The sequence below is a fragment of the Protopterus annectens genome, chromosome 3.part0 (assembly GCF_019279795.1).
Source record: "Protopterus annectens isolate FY-2018-M chromosome 3.part0, PAN1.0, whole genome shotgun sequence".
In the NCBI taxonomy this organism is placed as follows: domain Eukaryota; kingdom Metazoa; phylum Chordata; order Ceratodontiformes; family Protopteridae; genus Protopterus; species Protopterus annectens.
Genome location: NC_056731.1, coordinates 552,488,174 through 552,508,909, shown reverse-complemented (window position 1 = coordinate 552,508,909; position 20,736 = coordinate 552,488,174). Strand labels below are relative to the sequence as shown.

The window sequence follows — 20,736 nt, the reverse complement described above, 5'->3', positions numbered from 1 at the left end:
AGTTCACAAAGAGAGGTTCCGGATGGTCACTCTACAATCCATCCTCCCCCTTCTAGGGGAGAATCACTGGATGTGCTCCATAGACCTCAAGGATGCGTACTACCACATTCTAATGGACAGACGATCCAGGAGGTTTCTTCACTTCCGGCTGGGAGCCAGTCACTACCAGTACAGGGTCCTTCCCTTTGGTCTCACCACAGCCCCCAGGGTGTTCACCAAAGTATTAGCAGTGGTTGCGGCCCACCTGAGGCTTCAGGGGGTGCAGGTCTTTCCGTACCTGGACGACTGGCTTCTCACTGCCCCAACAAGGCATCTACTATCCTTGGCAAGAGACTCCTTTCTTCGTCTAGCTCCCTGGCTAGGCATTACGGTAAACATAGGAAAGTCCAACCTGGTCTCTACTCAGATAATAGAATTTATAGGAGCCAGGTTAGACACGAGAAATTTAAGAGCCTTTCTCACAGCCGACAGAGTTCGGAATCTACGACTCCAGGTGCGGGCCATCCTTCACTCCAGCTCAGCTCCTGCGGAATTGATCCTGAGGGCTCTAGGGTCTATGGCGGCAGCGATTACGCTTCTTCCGCTCGCCCGCTTGAACATGCGGGTGCTTCAATGGACACTTCAGGTGCACTGGTCATTTCTCTCTCTCCCCCTGCATCACCCCATTGCAATCCGCAAGGCTTGCAAGCGGTCTCTCTTGTGGTGGCTCCATTCCCCGGATCTCCACAGGGGCCGCCCTTTTTGTGCATCTCCCCCTCTCGCCACAGTGACCACGGACGCTTCCCGCCTCGGGTGGGGGTGGGGGGGCATTTTGCGGGCCGGACGGTCCAAGGCACGTGGAGCGATTCAGAGACCTCCCTGCATATCAATGTTCTGGAAATGAGGGCAGTGCTCTTGGTGTTGCAAGCAGTTCAAGCCCTCCTTCCCCTGGGAACAATTGCGATTCAGTCAGACAACATGTCGGTGGTCTGGTACATCAACAAACAGGGGGGGAACCAGGTCTTACCCTTTATGTCGAGAAGCCATGAGAGTGTGGGAATGGGCGATCTCCACCAACTGCTTTCTCATCGCAATGCATATTCCGGGTCAGTCCAACATCCTAGCGGACAAGCTCAGTCGCACCATTCTCTCCCCGTACGAGTGGTCTCTCAATTCTCAAGTAGCGAAACGTATCTTCGCACAGTGGGGGACTCCCTGTTGCGATCTCTTTACTTCTCCCTTAAACACCAAGTGCGACAGTTTTTTCGCTCTAATCCCCCCTCCAGGGGATTCTCCGAGAGACGCTCTGGTGCATGCTTGGCCTCCCGGTCTTCTTTACGCATACCCCCTCTGCCTCTGATGCTCCAAGTACTTCAGAAAGCCTCTCGGTTGGGGTGCAGAATGATCCTCATTGCCCCGTTCTGGCCTCGACAGATCTGGTTCCCTTACCTAAGATCTCATTCAGTGAATCCACCTTGGATTCTAGATCCCATTCCGGATCTGATATCACACCCATCGAACCTACCAACTCTGAACCTGGACAACCTGAAGTTGACTGCTTGGCTGCTCCAGTTCCACTCCTAATCAGGACTCCCAGTATCTCGTCCCCAGTTAAGGCCATTCTGGTAGCGGCCCACAAGCCCTCTACCAGGAAAATTTACCGCAGTAAATGGAAGCGTTTCTCCATTTGGGCGGAGCGGCAAGGTCTAGAACCCTTCACGGTTCCCCTTCCTTTGGTTCTAGATTTCCTTACTACTCTCTTTAATGATGGCGCCAGTAGTTCCACGGTCAAAGTACAGCTAGCGGCCATATCTCATTACCATGTTGGCCATGATTCAGGGCCTCTTATGTCAGCTAAGTTATGCAAAATCTTCCTAAAAGGCACCTTTTTGCTCAGACCCCCTGTCAAAGAAACGGTTCCCCCGTGGGATCTTTCCTTGGTACTTCAGGCCTTGACCTCTCCCCCCTTCGAACCTGCGGCCACAGTAGATCTTAAATTCTTGTCTCTTAAGACTGCTTTTTTGGTAGCCATTACTTCGGCTAAGAGAGTTTCTGAACTTCAGGCCCTGTCCATGAAACCGCCTTATTTAATCTTCCATCCGGACCAGGTGTGCCTCAGGATCCAACCCCTCCTTTCTTCCTAAGGTAGCTTCGGAAGCTAACATTAATCAGTCCATCAACCTCCCTGTTTTCTTTCCTAAGTATCAAAACAAAGGTGAATACAAGCTGCATTCCTTGGATGTTCACAGGCAGCTTCGTTTTTATCTTCACAGAACAGCTGGTCATAGGCAATCCGACCAGTTGTTCATTTCCTTTGCCAAATTCAATCTGGGTAAACCAATTTCCAAAGTTTCTTTGTCACGCTGGATTTCTCAGTGTATTCTGTTAGCGTACCAAGCTTCTGGGAGGCCCACACCGGAGGGAGTCCATGCTCATTCGACCCAGTCTATCTCTACTTCAGCGGCCTTTAAGTCTAGGGTTCCTCTGGATGACATTTGTTCAGCAGCCACTTGGGCTTCATCTCATACCTTTATTTCTCATTACAAGCTGGACATCACGTGTAGAGGTAGAGCATCCTTTGGCTCCGCGGTGCTCCGGAATATCCTTCCATGATGGCCACCCAAGATTCGGGTAGCTGGGGACTCTGTCCCACAGGTTGCTGACAAATGAATCTCCTACTTCAGATTTAGAAGTTATGTACTTACCATAACGTTCCATCTGAGTAGGTGGATTCATTTGTCTGCAACCATCCCGCCCTCCTATCCCCCTGGCCTTGTCAGTTTCCTGCATAGGGTGTGTTACCCTTTGGTTAGGGTAGTTGGTGCAGGGCAAACTCGATCTGAGGTCATGTAGGGAGAGCAGGGCATTATGGGTGAGGGGAGGAGCTAGGAGCTCGGATCCATAGCTGGATAAACCATGCCGGTTCGGATCCGATATCGGATCCATACCCACAGGTTGCAGACAAATGAATCCACCTACTCTGATGGAACATTATGGTAAGTACATAACTTCTAATTCCTGGCGGAATATAGGTACAAATGATGTAAATAGATTTAGATTTGTTAAGCTTGAGTTTAATGGGGAGTGTTTCTGCATTGTTATTAGTGGGAAATAACACATTATAGGATGAGACTTGGAGTTCATATCTATACAAGATGGCTACACCACCACCCTTTTTGGAAGTACGGTCATATCTAAGGATGTTGTAACTAGGTGGGGTTATTTCTAGGTCATGAGTAGAGGGTTTCAGCCAAGTTTCTGTAAGGCAAAGGATATCAAATGCATGCACTTGTAAAAGAGCATGGAATTGACTAAGTCTGTTATTAATGCTATGGATATTAAGTTGAGCAATTCTTAGAGAGTTAACTAATTGTATAGAGGTAGAAGTACCATTTTATAATCAAGTCTTTCCCAAAAGAAGCCTTTCAGATGGTCTTGGTGCATTCTAGATAAGTAAACTTTACAACGGAAGAAGTAAACTGCTTAGATTACCTTGTAACACCAGAAGCTGTCATTACAATGAAAATATAAAACGCCTCACCAAGAAACTGAAGGCAGCTATTAAGACCTGCAAAATCCTCCCCATGTGTGTAGCAAAAAATAATTATAAGTCCTTCAACAGTTACGTTAGAAAACTAAGGAATAATTCAAATCAATGGCCAGAATTTATCTACAATGACCCCTCCTATTACAAATCCTAACAACATTCCCCGCATATTGGCTAACAAGTTGATGATGTAAGGAAATTCAAGAAAGATGTGCAGAATGTGCAATCACTAAAGGCAGTTGATACTACTGTGCAGGAAGACCTTTGATGTTGAACTTGAACTCTGCAGCCTAGATCTTGCTGCTAAGTCTTTGCTAGTATATAACAGTACTGTTTTACTGATTTGAGGTTCAGGCACCATCTTATTGGTGGCCTTCTTTGTCTTAATAGAGATGTTCATTATATTGGTCACTGCTGCAGTAACCTTAGCTGTATGGGTTATATCCTGCCAAGAATGTAACAGATGGCCAACTTCCAAAGCTTCAGGGCATCTTTTATATGCCCAAACTGTCAAGCAGCTTGAGCACAGCTGACTAAAAGATAAGTTTGGGCACCAAGCCCTTTAGAGCTTCACTGCCACCAAAGAGTATGCTCCTCTGAGGCTTCCAAGGATTGACTGTTGGCTTATGCTGTTTTTTTTTGCTGGACAGATAAGTTTTTGGTTTAAACCTTCCATCTTTCCTCTTCTGGAAAGTTATTTTAAAGCTAGGAGTTTGAGACTGTACTTTTAAACAACAGTGCACTTTTTTTCCTGTCACTTTAAAAGTTAACTGAAAAAAAAAAAATTTTGCGTAGAAATTGCATTTATTTTACTTTGTGGTGCTGGCATGGTGTTTTAAAGTGCTTTTTGCTGTTTTCGTTTGGAGAAAGAAGTGACTTTTTAAAGCGGTTTTATTTTTACTGACTTGTGCTGCTTGTTTTCTCTGGTAAAGAGGCACCATTTTCAGCTAATCTGTGAAGCAGTCACATGGTACATCCTTTTTCCTGTTTTAAAAAAAAAAAAAAAAAAAACTCCAGCAAACAGCCTTTGCGCCACCACTGTAGGTTAGCAGTTTGCTGCAGGCTGGTGACTGCTGTGGCCATTTGTTGCACCTATGACCTTTCATTTTTTTATCCCTTATCCCTCTGTGCACTAGAGGGTTAGCCATGCCCTGTGCAACTGGTGGGGTTCCCCCAGTGGGCAAGGAAGAGACACTCTTGTCAGTCCTGTGAGAGGGAACAGAGAAGGCTTCCCTGTTTTTGTAAGAATGTTGTATCCATCCTAGGGAAGCTGCTGCTGCCAGTAATAAAACAGTTGGCCCCATTTTTATTGTCAAAAAGAAGCAGAAAAATAAGCTTTCCTTAGACAGGAGTAGTTTACTGGGTCTGGCTCAAGGTTTAATTTAGGTTATTGATCCTTCTAGTGAGGGAATTTCTGGTAAAAAGAAACAGGAATACTTAACTGAAAAGATTCAAGATTTTGAATCTAAGCAGGAAGATGAAGGCACAGATAGGTTCATAGGTTCATACTAGGCTATCTGCCCAAGGGCATTTATAAGCCTAGCCCAGAGTTTTGTGGCTTTCGCCACCCCTTTAGTTTGAAGGAAACTATGCCCATTATTTTGCTGTGCCTCTGTCAAGCAGTGACACTGAGGTAATCCCTCGGGTATATCTGCGATCTCCCAACCATTGGTCAAGATTTCTTTTGAACAAGGCCAGCGAGGTGCTCTGCCTCACATGTACCGGGATTTTGTTCCACAGCATAGGGAGTCTCTGGGTGATGAATCTGTCCCTCCAGCACGTCCTATTAATAACCGTGTCAAGGTTTAAGTCTCCCGCCCTTGTAGTTCTGAGGGATCTAGATTTTTTGAGGTGAAGCATGTTCATCAAATCTGGGTTTGACATGGCCTTGTATGTCAGGCACAGGTCAGCTCTGAGCAAGCGGTAAGCGATTGAATAGAGCTGGAGTTCTTTCAGTCGGGCAGCATAAGACATATTTTTGAGACCCTTTATCCTTTTGGTGAGGAACTTTTGGGACCTTTCCAGCTGCTGCAGGGTTTTCTTAGGTTTCTGATTCAGACTATGAGGAGAGCTCAGTTTCTGATTATTCCTGTGTGTGTAAGGGGGGGGGGTCCTCTTTCTCTGAGACTATTTCTAGAATGTGCCAGTGTTTTCAGTGGGAGAACATAAGACTTCTCAGTCCATCGGAAACTGCTATGAAGTGTTATTTAAGGAATTCCCAGAGCCTGCACCCAATCTTCCAGTTTTGTCTCCCTTGGAGGATGTGTGTTACTACCTGCAGTTTTACTGACAGTCACCCAGCTGCTCCTAAAAAGGCAGATACGATGTATAACGTTCCTCAATCTGTTAAGTTTTTATGCACTCTTCCCAGACCTCATCCAGCAGCTATATGCTCAGTTAATTATGCTGCTAAAACATTAATTCCAATCCTGTTACTTCTGATAAGGATGGGAAGATCATTGACAAGTACAGAAAAAAAGTGAATGCTTCTGCAGTTGGATTTTTAAATTTTCAGTTGTCAGGCTCATTTGTTAAGGTTTGTCTTGACTAATTGTAAAAGTATAAGGAATTCTTTGCCTGCAGTTTCTTCTTGTGAGGAAATATTTGCTTTAACTCAGTTTCTTCTGTTGCACAGGTCACCACTCATTGTTTGCAGTCTGTGTATGACTCTCTTGATGTTTCTTCCAGGGCTATGGCCACTGATGCTGTTTTGAGGTTTGCTTGGCTGTTTTCTGAGAACCTCGCACATGATCATAAAAATGAGATTTTAAATTCTTCTTTGGGCAAAAATTTACTTTTGGCCCCTCTGCTTCATATGTGATCAGAAAGTGAGATAAAAGGGGTAAGCTGATACAGTGATTTTTCAGCTCTCCTTTTCCAAATTTTCTGAGGGATTTTCCAACTCATCAAGTTTTGTTAAGAAGCAAAATAAACAGTTGCAGTAAAATGCAGGTAAACAGAAGTTTAAGAAGAAAGGGCAAGGGCAGTCCAATAAGTCAGCAGGACTATTTAAGAGACCATGTGTCCCCCCCCCCCATCCCACCCTGATGCCCCCTTTTGTCTTCCAGAAAGTTTGAATCTCCACTTTTCTTTTTGACAACAGATAGTTTCAGACAAATGGGATTTAAAGATCATTCATCAAGGTTAGAGGTAGCAATTAGAGGAAATTCTTCCTTTACTGGGGGGAGGGGTGTAATTTCTCATCTTCCAGACCAGATTCTTTTATTTCCACCTGTCCTTTACCACATGCAGTCCAAGAGAGTGAAAGAACCAATTCGCCCTTCTAAATTAGGTGGGGTTTTTTTTCAATGATGTTTTTAGTGCCAAAGAAAGAAAATGCTTGGAGGCCAATTCTGAAGCTTTCTTTCCTAAACCTGTCTGTGATGGTGCACAGAATCAAAATTATAACACTTCACAACCACCTCTTCTTCATCATTCAAGTTTCCTGGTAACACTGGATTTAAAGATGCTTATCATTACATCACTATTCATCCAGATTTCAGGCATTTAAGTTTGTTGTGTCCGGCTCACATGATCAGTTCTTTGCCCACTGCACCAAGAGTGTTCTCAAAGTGTCAAGCTCTAGTTATAGTTCATTGCAGGATAAAGGATGTCCACATTTTTCCATATTTTTACAACTTACTGATCTTTTAAGAGTCTTTTTCAAAGTGTCTGGAATTTCTCTCGTGGGTGAGAGGTCTCTTACACCAGCTGGGATTCCCAGGGAGCATTTAGAAGTCTCTCTTGACCCCTTTCACAGGATTGTTTCTGGGATGTCAAGTAGCCACCACAATTCAAAGAGCTTTTCTTCCACAAAAAATAATAGATGTAAATATACATCTATTTTTAGGGTTTTTCACTCGGAATTCGGTCACTGCAAGAGAATACCTCAGGAATGTGATGGCTTCTGTGATTATTTTGATACCCTTGGCAAGACTCCACATGAAGTGGTATTTGAAATCTCTTTGGTCCCAGCATCAGCACCCTTTATTTTTTCAAATCCCAGCACTTGTGTTTGTCAAAAATTATTTCACTTGGTGGAGCTAATAGATGCCCCTAAGTCCAGGTCTCCCATTCCAAAGCAGTCCGTCACCGCAGATGCCTCAGACTGTGCTTGGGGAGCAATTATAAAATGGATAAAAGTGCAAAGTGTTTGGGACACAAAGGACAAACGCAACCACATAAATATAAAAGAGATGCTTGTCCTGATCAAGGCACTCAGCACACTGAATTGTCTTTGATCCCCAGGACCTCTTCAGGTTGTTAGACAGTATTACAATTGTGGTAAATTAGCAAGCAAGGGAGAACTAGGTCATATCCCCTTTGCAGGATAGCCATGTTAGGTTGGGATATATTTCACAACACAGTCTCACTCTACGGGCAACCTACATTCCATCAGAATATAATTGTGTGGCAGGCCCTCACAAATGAAAACTAGATCATGGGGTCTTCAAAGATTTGATCCATCTGTGGGGAGTTCCTTAGGCAGACTTCTTTGCCTCCTCTCTGAACAATCAGCTGGCAAGATTCTACTCTTGGGCTCTATGCAGGAAGGCCTGGAAGACAGATGTCATTTCCTTGGACAGGAATGTTTCTGTATGCTTTTCCACCCTTTCCACTAATGTCCAAGGTACTTCTGAAGGAATTTCCCAAGATCATTGTTGTGACTTTCTTCCAGCCCAGGCAACAGTGGTTCTCCCTTATTTTGGACATGGAAAGGGGCAATTAAAACAAGCTTTCTCACAGACTGGATCTACTCACACAAGAACAGGGGTATTTGATAATCAACTTTAGTTGACTACCTGGATGATTGGGTTTTCCTTTTAGGCAACTCTGCTGAGGACGTGCAGCAGGTATCAGTGAAGGCAAGAAAACCTGTGCTTAGAAACGGTACATTAACAAATAGAAAGGGTTTTCTAGTTGGTGTCAACAACATAACCAGTGCCCATTCAGGGCTAGTTGTTCTCTGGATGTCCTTCATGGATGCATCTGCAGTCATAACAACTGGGTTGTCCTGTCGTCAGGCAGCCCTTCGGTCGGCCGGATTCCAAAGTCCGGGTCCGGCTTCGGCTGATGTCGCACTTCACCCGACGTCATCTCTGCTGGTCTTCGGGTATAAAGGCATCAGCCGACGCCATTTTCCTCAGTCTTTCTTGCCGCGTGGCGCCCGAAGCAGAAGCTGTTCGCAAGTGCCGGTCGGTCAGATCCAGAGATTACTACTACCGAATACTACTTCGAAGACTTCTAAAAGCTAAGTACCCCGTTGGGGACTCTTTCTTGCCTCAGCCAATGTCAGAAAAAGTCAATAACTGTTTAACTTGTGGGAAACAAATACCTCATAAAGATTTCCACTCTTACTGTTTGCCTTGTTTAGGCCCAGACCACGACGTAGCAGCGTGTTCGGCCTGTGCTTCATTCAACCGACGAACGCTTAGGCGTCGGTCGAGTTTGCTGAACAGTTTTTCGGCTCAGATTTTGCGTACATTATGCCGTCGGATCCTCCGACTACCCAAATTGTTAAAAAACGCAAAGAAAAAGACCGACACTCGCTGTCCGCGGTTTCGGCGAAACCATGGTTAAGCAAACATGAGTGTCTCGGTTTCGGCGAAACCGAGAAAACTGATCAAAGTACAGCTGAATCAATGACTACTACTGAGGTTCCTGCTACCTTACTTGAATCGGCCTCAGAAATTTTACCTACAACAGTGGTTACTAGTGACTTATCAGACACCATCCCTTTGGATGTCTCTACCCCAGCACGTGGTGCTGCTAGGCCTCCTGCAGCCATGTCCATTAAGGCCTTTGCCAGGGCTAAAGCAGCCAAGTCTACTAAATCAGTGTCTGTTAAACCCCCTCAACCAGGCCCACTTCTAGTTCACAAATGCTTACTCTGGCAGAAGATTTAATATCCTTAATTAGGGATCTCAATCTCACCCAGACAGGGCCTCTCAGCCCCCAGAAAAGAGACCTAGAGCAGAGCCCCGAGCCTGTGTCCTCTGATGATTCTGCGGATGACTCAGATATTACAGACCAGCCAGAGGCTCCTTTCTCCAATTATGAAGACTCAGATGCTGAAGAATCCATTCCAGCTGCTTCTCCACCAGAAGAATTCTCCTTTGGGGAAACCTTACATGCCATGCGAGAACAATTCCAATGGCAGGAACAGGATTTCTCAGATTCCAGAAAAAGACTTAGGACTTTTCTGCACCTTCCACAACACAGGCCCTTAGCTATACCTCCTGTCCTCTCTGTTGTGGACGATGCATTTAATGATGTCTGCACTTCACCAGATTCCTTACCTCCAGCCCCTGCCAAACCAGATAGATTTTACAGGGTACCAGACACTCATCATCACCTATACAAGGCCCCACTTGCAGACCCCGAAACTATATCCCAGGGGCCTAAGGCAGTAGCCTTGACCACAGCAAAAAACCCTATTCCTTCTGAAAGGGAAGCCAGGTCTTTAGACAGATGGGGCAAAAAGTTTACACCTCAGCTACTCTCTCAGCTAGAGCTTTAAACTGTCAGTTTCACATGATACAATACCAAGAGTTTATGCTTGATCAGTTAACTAAAAAGCTATCCTCTGATGACTCTATAGATAAGAAATATGTATTAGAAATGGTAAATAACATACAACAGGTTAGTAACCATTCCTTAAAATGTGGCTATGATGCACTGGAGGCTTCATTTAGATCAGCCATGACTGGCACAGTGATAAGCAGACATGCATGGCTGAAGGAACATGTCTTACCGGATCATGTTAAAGCTAAGTTATTAGATGCTCCTATGGATAAGGCCAGTTTGTTTGGTACACCTGCCCAGCAGGTAATGAAGAAAATGGAAGAAAAGGCAAAATCTGTACAAACGGTTAAAGATTTCTTGCAGGTTCAGCCCCCAAGGTTTAGCAGGAACTGGCCTGCCAAAAATTGGTCCTTTCCTGACTCCACAAGATCCCAAAGGGGCAGGAATAGACGTTCCAGAGGCAGAAATCAATCCAGAGGGTGCCTACAGAGGACGACAGTGGCAAGGTAATAACAGAGGCACAGACACAGCCACTACCACTACAACAGCACAATCACAGTGACTTGATTCTAACTCCGCCTACCAGGGAACAAATAGCAGCACCATTAGGCGGAAAATTAACCTTATTTTCAAGAACTGGCACTATATCACAAAAGACAAGTGGATTTTGCAAACCACAGACCAAGGTTACGGTTCCACTTCCACACTTTACCAGTCAAAAGAGGAATGCCAAACCTGCCTCCAAATCAAAAAACAGAAGCTCTACAGCAGATAATGCAATTAACAAAGATGAGAGCTGTGGAAAGAGTACCAATAACAGAACAAGGCAAAGGATTCTACTCCAGACTATTCCTAGTTCCAAGAAAGGAAAAAAGTTGGAGACCTATTCTCGACCTGTCCACCTTAAATACATACATCATTGTCCCAAAATTCAAAATGCTGACCCTACAGCAACTTCTTCCCATGCTGGGCAAGGAGTGTTGGCTGGTAACTCTAGATCTCAAGGAGGCATACCTGCACGTCCCCATTCGACCAATTTGCAGAAGATACCTCAGATTTCTTGCAGGATCAGAGCACTATCAATTCTCAGCATTGCCCTTTGGCTTATCTACTGCCCAGAGTATTCACAAAATGCCTGGCATCAGTAATCGCCCACTGCAGACTACAGGGAATCCAAATTTATCCATACCTGGACGACTGCCTGCTACAAGGGGACAACAAAAGCAAGCTGACAACAGATTTACAAAGGGTCATTTACTTGCTACAAGCACTGGGATACACAGTCAATTTACAAAAGTCAAGGCTGATACCATCCCAAACAAGGACATTCTTGGGCTGAATTGGACACAGTAAAACAAATGGCATTCCTAACTGCAGAAAAACAAAAGAACTCCCTCTTTACTTCTTGGCACTAACAAGACAGAACAAGCTAACAGCAAGAAAAGTTCTGCAGGCCTTGGGCTTCATGGCATCATGCATAATCTTGGTTCCACATGCCAGACTACATATGAGAAAACTACAGTGGTACCTAAAGAATTTATGGTCCCAACACAGGCACAGCCTAGAAGCAGAAATTCCACTAATCCCATGCCTAAAACAGGAGTTCCTATGGTGGGCTCAAGCATGCCAGTCAAACCCAGGCCTACCCTTTCACAACTATCAAGCAAGCCAAACCATCACAACAGACGCCTCAGACCTAGGATGGGGGGCTCACATGCTGGACAAATGCGTACAAGGATTGTGGACGCAGGACCAGCTTCACCTGCACATCAACCTAAAAGGAAATGCTGGCAGTAAAACTGGCAATCCAAAATTTCAGACCATTTCTCAAAGAAGGACATTTGATGATAAGGACAGAGAACACCACAGTCATGTGGTACATCAACAAACAGGGAGGCACTCATTCATACCCCCTATGCAGAATGACTTTGGACCTTTGGAACCTGGCACTCAGCTACAACATCCAGTTACAGGCAATATTCGTACCAGGAAAGGAGAATACTCTAGCAGACATGTTAAGCAGAACCACCTCGGATGCTCACGAATGGATGCTACACCCGGACATCTTCAAGACCATCTCAAAGAAATGGGGAATGCCACAGATAGATCTATTCGCTTCCCCTCTCAATCACCAGCTCAAAAAATTCTGCACAAGGACATTCCACCCACTTGCATGGAAAGTGGATTCGCTCTCCTTCAGCTGGAAAGGTCTGACAGCGTATGCATTTCCACCTCTTCCCTTGATACACAAGGTATTACTAAAAATCAAGGAGGAACGTCCAAGGATAACCCTGATAGCTCCAAACTGGCCAAGACAACACTGGTACCCATTGCTGAGGAGCATGTCTCGGGACAAAATGTGGTCAATACCCCTGATGCCTTTGATGTTAACTCAGAACAACTACAGCATCATGCATCCAAACCTAAAAACGTTGCAACTGACTGCATGGAACATCACATAGCAGCAACTAATCCAGAACTTTCCCAAAGGGTTAAATACATTATCCTTGAAGCCCGCAGACCTTCAACAAGAAGGAACTATGCAGGAAAATGGAAAAGGTTTGTCATTTGGAGTGCTGAAAGAGGAAAAGATGTGTCGAATATAGATATTGCTAACATTCTGGAGTATTTGGCAGAGCTTCTACATACAGGCCTGTCCTATTCCTCCATCAAGATACATGCATCAGCTATTTCAGCAGAATACAGCTTTGATCCACCTGTCTTTTCACATCCTTTACTCAGGCAGTTCCTCAGAGGGATCAAGAATGTAAAACCTCCTAGGAAACCACCATTGCCAGCTTGGGATTTGAACTTTGTGCTAGAAAAGTTGACACTCGCACCTTTTGAACCAGCAGCAACAGCTGACCTACAGCATCTATCGTGGAAAACTGCTTTCCTACTGGCAATAACCTCAGCAAGGAGGGTTTCTGAACTTCAGGCCCTAATGGCAGTACAGCCCTTCCTAATCTTCCACCAAGATAGAGTGTCCATGAGGACTAATCCTACATTTATGCCTAAGGTGGTATCCAGAGTGTCTTTAAACCAGGCAATCCACCTACCTACCTTCTTCCCCAACCCAAAAAACAGAGGGGAAAGAATGCTGCATACCTTGGATGTACATAGACAGTTACGCTACTACCTGGACAGAACAAAAGTAACAGAAAAACTGACCAGCTTTTGTAGCCTATGCAACAGGAAGGGAAGGAAAAGCTATTTCCAAACAGGCAATCTCCAAATGGATAGGAAATTGCATACGATTCTGTTACTCCTTCCATGGAAAACCAATTCCACAGAACATAAGGCCTCATTCTACAAGGGCAACAGCCACTACCACAGCCTTCTTACGAGGAGTGGCAACCAAGGACATTATTGAGGCGGCTACTTGGACCTCCGTGCATACATTTGCCAAGCATTATAATTTACCTCTGTATTCCAGATCCCGAGCAGGGTTTGCCACTGCTGTACTGCAAGGGATCCTAACCACACCATAATCTATTCTTCCTCCTCCCCTAGTTGGCTATGGTATTCTACCCAGTTGTTATGACTGCAGATGCATCCATGAAGGACATAGTACAATTTTGTACCTACCATAAATGTAGATGTCCGAACTGGATAGCATCTGCAGTCAGGATTACCCTCCCTCCTTCCCCTCTGTGGTACTCCTAGGGTATTTACCCTCCTAATAGCTAGCTGGTGGGGGGAGTCTCTTATGGTGTATTTGTTTGTATATATGTACATACATGCTTATTTTTTTGAGTTTGCCTTCTATCTTTTTGGAAACATTGGCATTTACCCAAAATTTAGCCTTCCAAGAGGGCAACTGGCATCTGGGGCAAGAAACACTGAGGAAAATGGCGTCGGCTGATGCCTTTATACCTGAAGACCAGCAGAGATGACGTCGGGTGAAGTGCGACATCAGCCGAAGCCGGACCCGGACTTTGGAATCCGGCCGACCGAAGGGCTGCCTGACGACAGGACAACCCAGTTGTTATGACTGCAGATGCTATCCAGTTCGGACATCTACATTTATGGTAGGTACAAAACTGTACTTTTTGCAATATTAATGTGAGTTACTATCCCTTGGCCTTTCTTACTTCTCTGTCAGGGTTCACTTATCAGCCATTTGAGCATGCCTGCCCATGGATCCTCCTCTTTCAATGCATTCTCATGTCAAAATGTTTTTGAAAGGGGTTTTGCATAAAAGGCCTCCAAGAAAATTGGTGACCCCTCCTTGGGATCTTAATTTTATGTTGAAGAAGCTAACACTTGCTCCATTTCAACCAGCTAACCTGTCTGACTTGAGGTTCTTAACATAGAAAACAGTCTTACTGATTGCTCTGACCTCTGTAAGAAGAGTATCAGAGTTGCAAGCTTTTATGGTTCATATCTTCATAGGTATGTACTAGGCTATCGACCCTAGGGCCTATATAAGCCCTAGCCAAACAAGGCTCCCTGGCTTTTACCACCCAAGAAAATGATTTTCCTTTGCCTCTGTCGAGCAGCGCCACAGCAGTGATCCCTGGGGTGAATTTCCTGTTTCCCATCCAATTGTCAAGATTTCTCTTAGAGGGCTAATGAGGAGCTATGCTTGACATGAATGGGTAGCCTGTTCCAGAGCATGAGAAGTCTCTGGGACAGGAATGTATCCCTCCAGCATGTTCTCTTTATTGTGGTGACAAGGATTAGGTCCCTGGAGCATGTGGCTCGGAGAGATTAGGATTTCTTTAAGTGTAGCATGTCCATCAGATCTGGGTTAGACATGGCTTTGTATGTTGGGCAGAGGTCGCCTCTGTGTAGGCGATATGCGACGGAGTAGAGTTGGAGTTTTTTTTTTTTTTGAGACGGTCTGTGCATGGCATCTGTTTGAGGCTGGTAATCCTCCTAGTGAGGTATTTCTGTGGTCTTTGTAGTTGTTGCAGATGTCTTGCGAGGTACATGCCAAACGGGGCATTGTACTGTATAATGGGTCTGATGAGGGATGAGTAGAGAGGAATAATGACCCCTCTTTTTCTAGAGGAGAACCCCTTTGTGATGAGGTGTGCCACATAGAAGGATTTCCTGACTACTGTGTCGACGTGATTATCAAAGGAGAGACTACTGTCCATCTGTGTCCCAAGGTCTCTTATCACACTTTGTGTTTAGTAGGCAACCGCCAGTGTGGTAGTTCATGGGTACGGTGTTTTTTCCCAAAGGGGATGACATTGCACTTCTTGGCATTGAGCTTTAGGCCATGACTTCGACTCCAAGCATCAGTTTCAGTGAGGCCTCTGTAGAATGTCCACATCCTTAGACAAATCTATTATGATTCCTAGTTTGCAGTCATCTGCGAATTTCATTAGCCAGAGACCAGCTGTATTAGCCTGGACTTCAGAGAAGTAGATACTGAACAGAAGAAGACCCAGGACCGAACCCTCTGTTACTCCGCTTGTCACTGGTCTGAAGTCAGATTTGAAGTCAGCTACTTTCACTGTGTGGATTCTGTCAGTGATCCAGTTGGCCACCCATCTTGTGACATAAGGATTTATGCCCAGTCCAGTGAGTTTATCTGTAATACCAGAGTGGGGGATGGTTTTGAAAGCCATGGCGAGGTCAAGGTAGGCTGTGTGCACCACCTTACCCTTGTCTACGGCTCTGGTAACTGCTTTGAAGAAGTCAGTCACGTTTAGGAGGCATGATCTACCTTTTACAAACCCAAACTGAGTGGGGTCCAGAGTTTGGAGGTTACCTATGTCTTTGTTTATAAGCTCCAGGATGATGCGTTCCATGGCCTTGCAAACCAGGCTCTTCAGGCTGATGGGGCAGTAGTTCTCAGAGTCAGGGGTGACACCCCCTTTGTGGAGTGGGATAACAGTCACTGTGCGCCATTCCATAGGCAGAAAGCCTGAAGTGAGGCTATGGTTGAACATGGTACTTAGGTGGGTGCCAGTTCGTTCTGTAGTTCGTGCAGAACACAGCCTGGGATTTTGTCTGGTCCCATGGATGCTGTGTTCTTGGCTTTGGAGAATGTGCGGTCTTTACCTGTGCATCCGTGATTACAGGGGCTTTGCAATCTTCCGATATGGAGATATGGGCCCTTTGGGGGGGGGGGTGAAGTTTGTACTGAACCTGACTGCCAGGATGTTAGCAATATCAGTTGGTTCAGGAAATGTAGTGCCATTGTGCTGTAGCTCAGAGCAGATCTTAGTGTTGCCATTGAGATTCTTGACATAGCTGCAGAAAGCTTTGTGGTTGTCTTTAGAATCCATGTTGATTTTATTGCTGAGGCTGACCAGGGAGATCCTGCAATCAATGGATTTTACTCTTTTTTTGCAGCAGTTCTTCCTTCTGTTGTAGAGTTTGTTTATGGCAGGGGACCACCAGATTGGCTTCATTTTTTTGGATGATAGCATCTTGGTTCTTTTGGGGATGGCACTGTCCATGCACTCATGTATGTGCTTTATACAGTGCTTTTGTATATGATTCAGCAGTCGTGTCTCAATTTTCCATCTGTGTGGGTGACATGAAGTTGGCCACTTCTGACTTAAGAAGCATGAAGTTGGCTTTGGATCATTTTTTTACGGTGGTTTCCTTAATGGGGGTGGTGGGTGGGATATGGATGTCTAGGGTGATTGGCTTGTGGTCGGACCTGACCAGCGAAGAGTTGACCTCTGGCATGGAGCATCTGTTACCCATATTGGTAATGACCAGGTCCAGGATGTCGCTGCCCCTGTTAGGGGTATGGACAAGCTGATCCGGGGAGTTGGAATTGATGAATTCCAGAAAATGTTGGGCAGATGAGTTAGTACATGAGTAGTTTTCCTAGTTGATGGGATAGTTGGAATCTCCCAATATTAAAGTATTGGGCTGTACCTTAATATTATCCAGTATATCGAGAAACATGGAGTGGGCGTCCTGGTACATGGTTGGGATCTATAACCAGCCACAACCTGAATTGCAGTCTTGTCCAGTGTTAATTGTACTTGGATAATTTTGGATGCATTATATTGAGCATCTAGCCTGGAGGTTTGGATATACTTTATGAATAATGGACATGCCTCCTTCTCTAGTGTTTCGGTCCATGTTAGGTGACGGAAAGGTGTGGTAAGAATTGTAGCCTGGTAATGCAGGTGTGCTCTCTGGAGCCTTAAACCAGGTCTATGTCACTGCACAGATGTCAATGTTCTCCATCTTAAGGACTGCCTTAAGTGAGTGGATTTTGAGGTTTAGGCTTCTAGCACTGAGTCAGCCCTACCTCATTTTCGACAGGGTTTCTTTGAGAACTAATCCATTTACCCCTAATGTAGTACCTGAGTTTACTTTAAGCCACATTTTCCATCCTTCTGATTTTCTTTCATAAGCCCAAAAATGAGGGAGAAAGGATACTCCATACCTTGGATGTCCACAGAGCACTGTAGTACTTTCTTGACAACTAAGTTTTTCAAATCTTTGGATCAATTGTTTGTTTCTTGTGAAGGTAAGAAGGAACAGCCTGCGTCAAATCAGACTATTTTCAAATAGTTCTATTTGCAAATATATAATATGTTCCTTTGAATATGTGAATAAAATCAATTATGTACCAAGGGGACATTTTTCATGTAACAGCAAGGGAGTTACATTTCCTTTAAGATGCCCATGTGGTTTCTTTTATATTGGTGAAACAAAAAGAAGTTTTAAAGTGAGGTTAATGGAACATATCAGGGACATAAAAAAAAATCAAAAGGAAGATGAGATTTTGGCATATCATTTTAGAGATGTACATGGCAGTGATTTTTCTATGCTTCCAGGTTGTATTTTAGAGCAAGTATTTGTTGAAAATGATGATGAAATTCTTTTGAAAGAAAAACTGTTATACAAAGAGTCTGTCTTTATTCTTAAATATGATACCTCGGTATCTATGGGACTGAATAGAGAGGTTGATTGGAAGTATTTTATTTAATTGTTTGTATTCTTGATTGAGTTTGTGTTTTTTGTAAGTTAGCACATTTTTAGCTGAATTTTGTAACTCCTGGAAGTTTTTGTATCGAGGCGCTAGAGAATAAAATACTTTTGGGTCTGAACCAGTGGTCTTGATTTTCTTATTGTTGCTAGTTGTATGGACTATTTTCAAATGGCTAAGACTTTTATATTACTTTTTGTTATACTCTCCATAACAAAACTCTTCCAAGCAGGGTCAGGGCCCACTGTACCAGGGCCTTGACTTCATCTTTGGCTTTTTAGAAAGGGTTGGATTCTAGAAGAATTGCAGAAGCAGCAAATTGTCCTGTACATATTTTCCCAAAGCACTATAAGCTTGATTCCTTCTCTACGTCCAGATCAGGCTCGGCAAGGGCCATTGTCTAGAGACTCCAGAACTCTTCTCCTTCCACCTCCCAAATGTAGTAGGATAATCTACCCATATAGCTAAGGCTACGGCAGCAGTGATTAATATGATGGCCACAGTACTGTTGTATAAATAAACTTAACATAGCAGTAGATGTTCAGTTGATCACTGCTGCAATAGCTGCACACTCCCTCCACCCCTTTGTTTTTTGTTATTTTATTTATGCCAGGGTTTGTTTATTTTTTTTCATAGCATTCCCCTTTCAGGGCTCAGCCTCACTGTATCTGTTGGAAGGAAAACTCTGAAGGGCTTGGCAGCCAAACCTGTCTTTTAGTCAGCTCCACTTAAGTTGTGTGACAGTTTGGTCACATGGAAGGTTTTCCTGAGGTTTTGGAAGCTGGCCAGTTATATCCTTGGCAAGATGTAACGCATATAGCTAAGGCTACTGCAGCAGTGATCATTTAAACATCTACATTGCAGACAGTGGTGTCTGGTCTGTTCAAAAGACAAACCTAAGACTGAATGTAAAGGACCCAGGGGATCATTTACTGACAAAAACACTAACTTCTGATTATCCCCCACCTTGTCCAATCCTTTCACAACCTGTCAGGGGAAACTTTCTGTTTCTCGCTCTCCCTTTGTAAAACAATCTCAGATGCTTCAGAATGGATACAGACTTCAATGGAACTCTTCATTATCTTCAGGGATTCCTCAAGTCCTGTCACATCAACAACATCTTTGATAAGGATGACTGCAGTTAAGGATACAGATATAGACAGTAGGCAAGAGTCAGCTGGAATTTATTGACAGAAACTGACAAAAGAGCCAAGGTATTGGGAGCAGATAATCAGAGAGTGAAAGGTGATAGAATGGGATGAAGCCAAGAAGACATTTAGACTTGTAGGGTGGAGACTGCCTTCCTTGTCAGGGATTGCTATCAGAGTATAGGCAAAGAGAAAGAGATAGAGGAATCCTAAGTCAGAGACCTTCTCTGGTAGAGTTTTTAGTTGCATCTAAAACAGAAGCTGCTGTTACAAAGGTATAATTAGTAGGGCATATAAAATATTGCACAATAACTATAGGAAACAGAGGAGTTTAGAGAAGATTGGAAAGAGAGATGGGATAAGCAATTTACAAGGAAACAATGGGAGGACATATGCATGGCTTTTAAGTATGCAACAAAGTCTAGAAATTTAGGATTTTTGCATAGAAGGGTTGCATGCCCCAAGCAGACCTCAAAGAATTTTTCCTTGGGTAGATGGCAAATGTTGGAAATGTGATTGGGAAGAGAGAAGTAACTGGAAATGTGTTTTGGGAGTATAGATTGTTGGCAGATTTTAAAAATTCCCTACACACTAGTCTGTCAGAAGTATTTGGGGAGCAAATGCATATAAGTAAAGAAATCATAGTTTTGAGGTGGGATACAAATATGCAAGTGTGAGATTACATCCTTAGAGTACATTTTGAGGTCAGCAGTGGGCCCAGTAAAACCCTTCTGCAGTATGCATCTTCTAAATTTGGCCTGCTTCTATGCGTCACTTCCATCTCCTCAGCTTCCACAGTGCATCAGTTAGACTTTTGTCTTGTTTGATGCCTCACACAAGTGGCTCTCTCACACTTAAGTTAGTATGAGAAGTCAGGGGACAAGAATAACGAGTCCAGATTGACTGGGCCTTAAGCCTTTGCTCTATCCCCTCAGAACTGCTTTGCAAATTTTCTGTGGTGGAGATTTAAGAGGCCCAAGGTCATCTCCACCATGGGATCAATTTACTGAGTAGCCAGGATGCACTGTAACTGTGCCGGTTTGGCACCTCCACCGAAGGCAGATGCAGTTTGCAAGTTTCCACCTGATTTTTAAATGTGTAATCTCCTCAGTCCAGCACGAAACTAGACCACAGTACTTTGCCTTCATTTTACCGCACAAAAAATTTAGACCTTTGCAAAGTCTAACAAGAGACTTTCTTCCGTTGCAGGGCTGGGTCTTGGGGTCCTTAGTTATTCATCTCACCTGTTCCATTTTTGCCCTACTTGGTTAGGAATGTTCTTGGAAAACCTTGAGGTTCTTCTGAAGTCTGGCTGAAAGGGAAGGACCTTATTGATGTACTTGTCTATGGCCCTTTACATTTGACTGTCATGCACCTCATTGTAACTTTGTGAAGATGTTTTGGCTAGGTCCACAGGCTCAGGTGATTGGCTGCATAGGAAGATATGTTCCATAATTGTCTTTCATTAAGGCAGTGTTCATGAACAGGATCACAGATGCCCATCTTTTGGGGAAAGATGTTTTGTCCAACCATGTCAATGCCTGCTTGATGACCTCCTGTGGAGAAAGCAGGCTTTCATGTTTGAGCAATGTCTTTATGATCCCTGTCCTTATTCTTTCTAT

At 44.2% G+C, this 20,736-nt stretch overlaps 1 protein-coding gene across 1 annotated transcript in view; it reads left to right on the top strand.

Annotated features, from left to right (window-relative positions):
* Window positions 1-20,736, top strand: part of PAK1IP1 (PAK1 interacting protein 1) — a 999,879-nt gene that overhangs the window by 775,072 nt on the left and 204,071 nt on the right. The window lies entirely within an intron of this gene.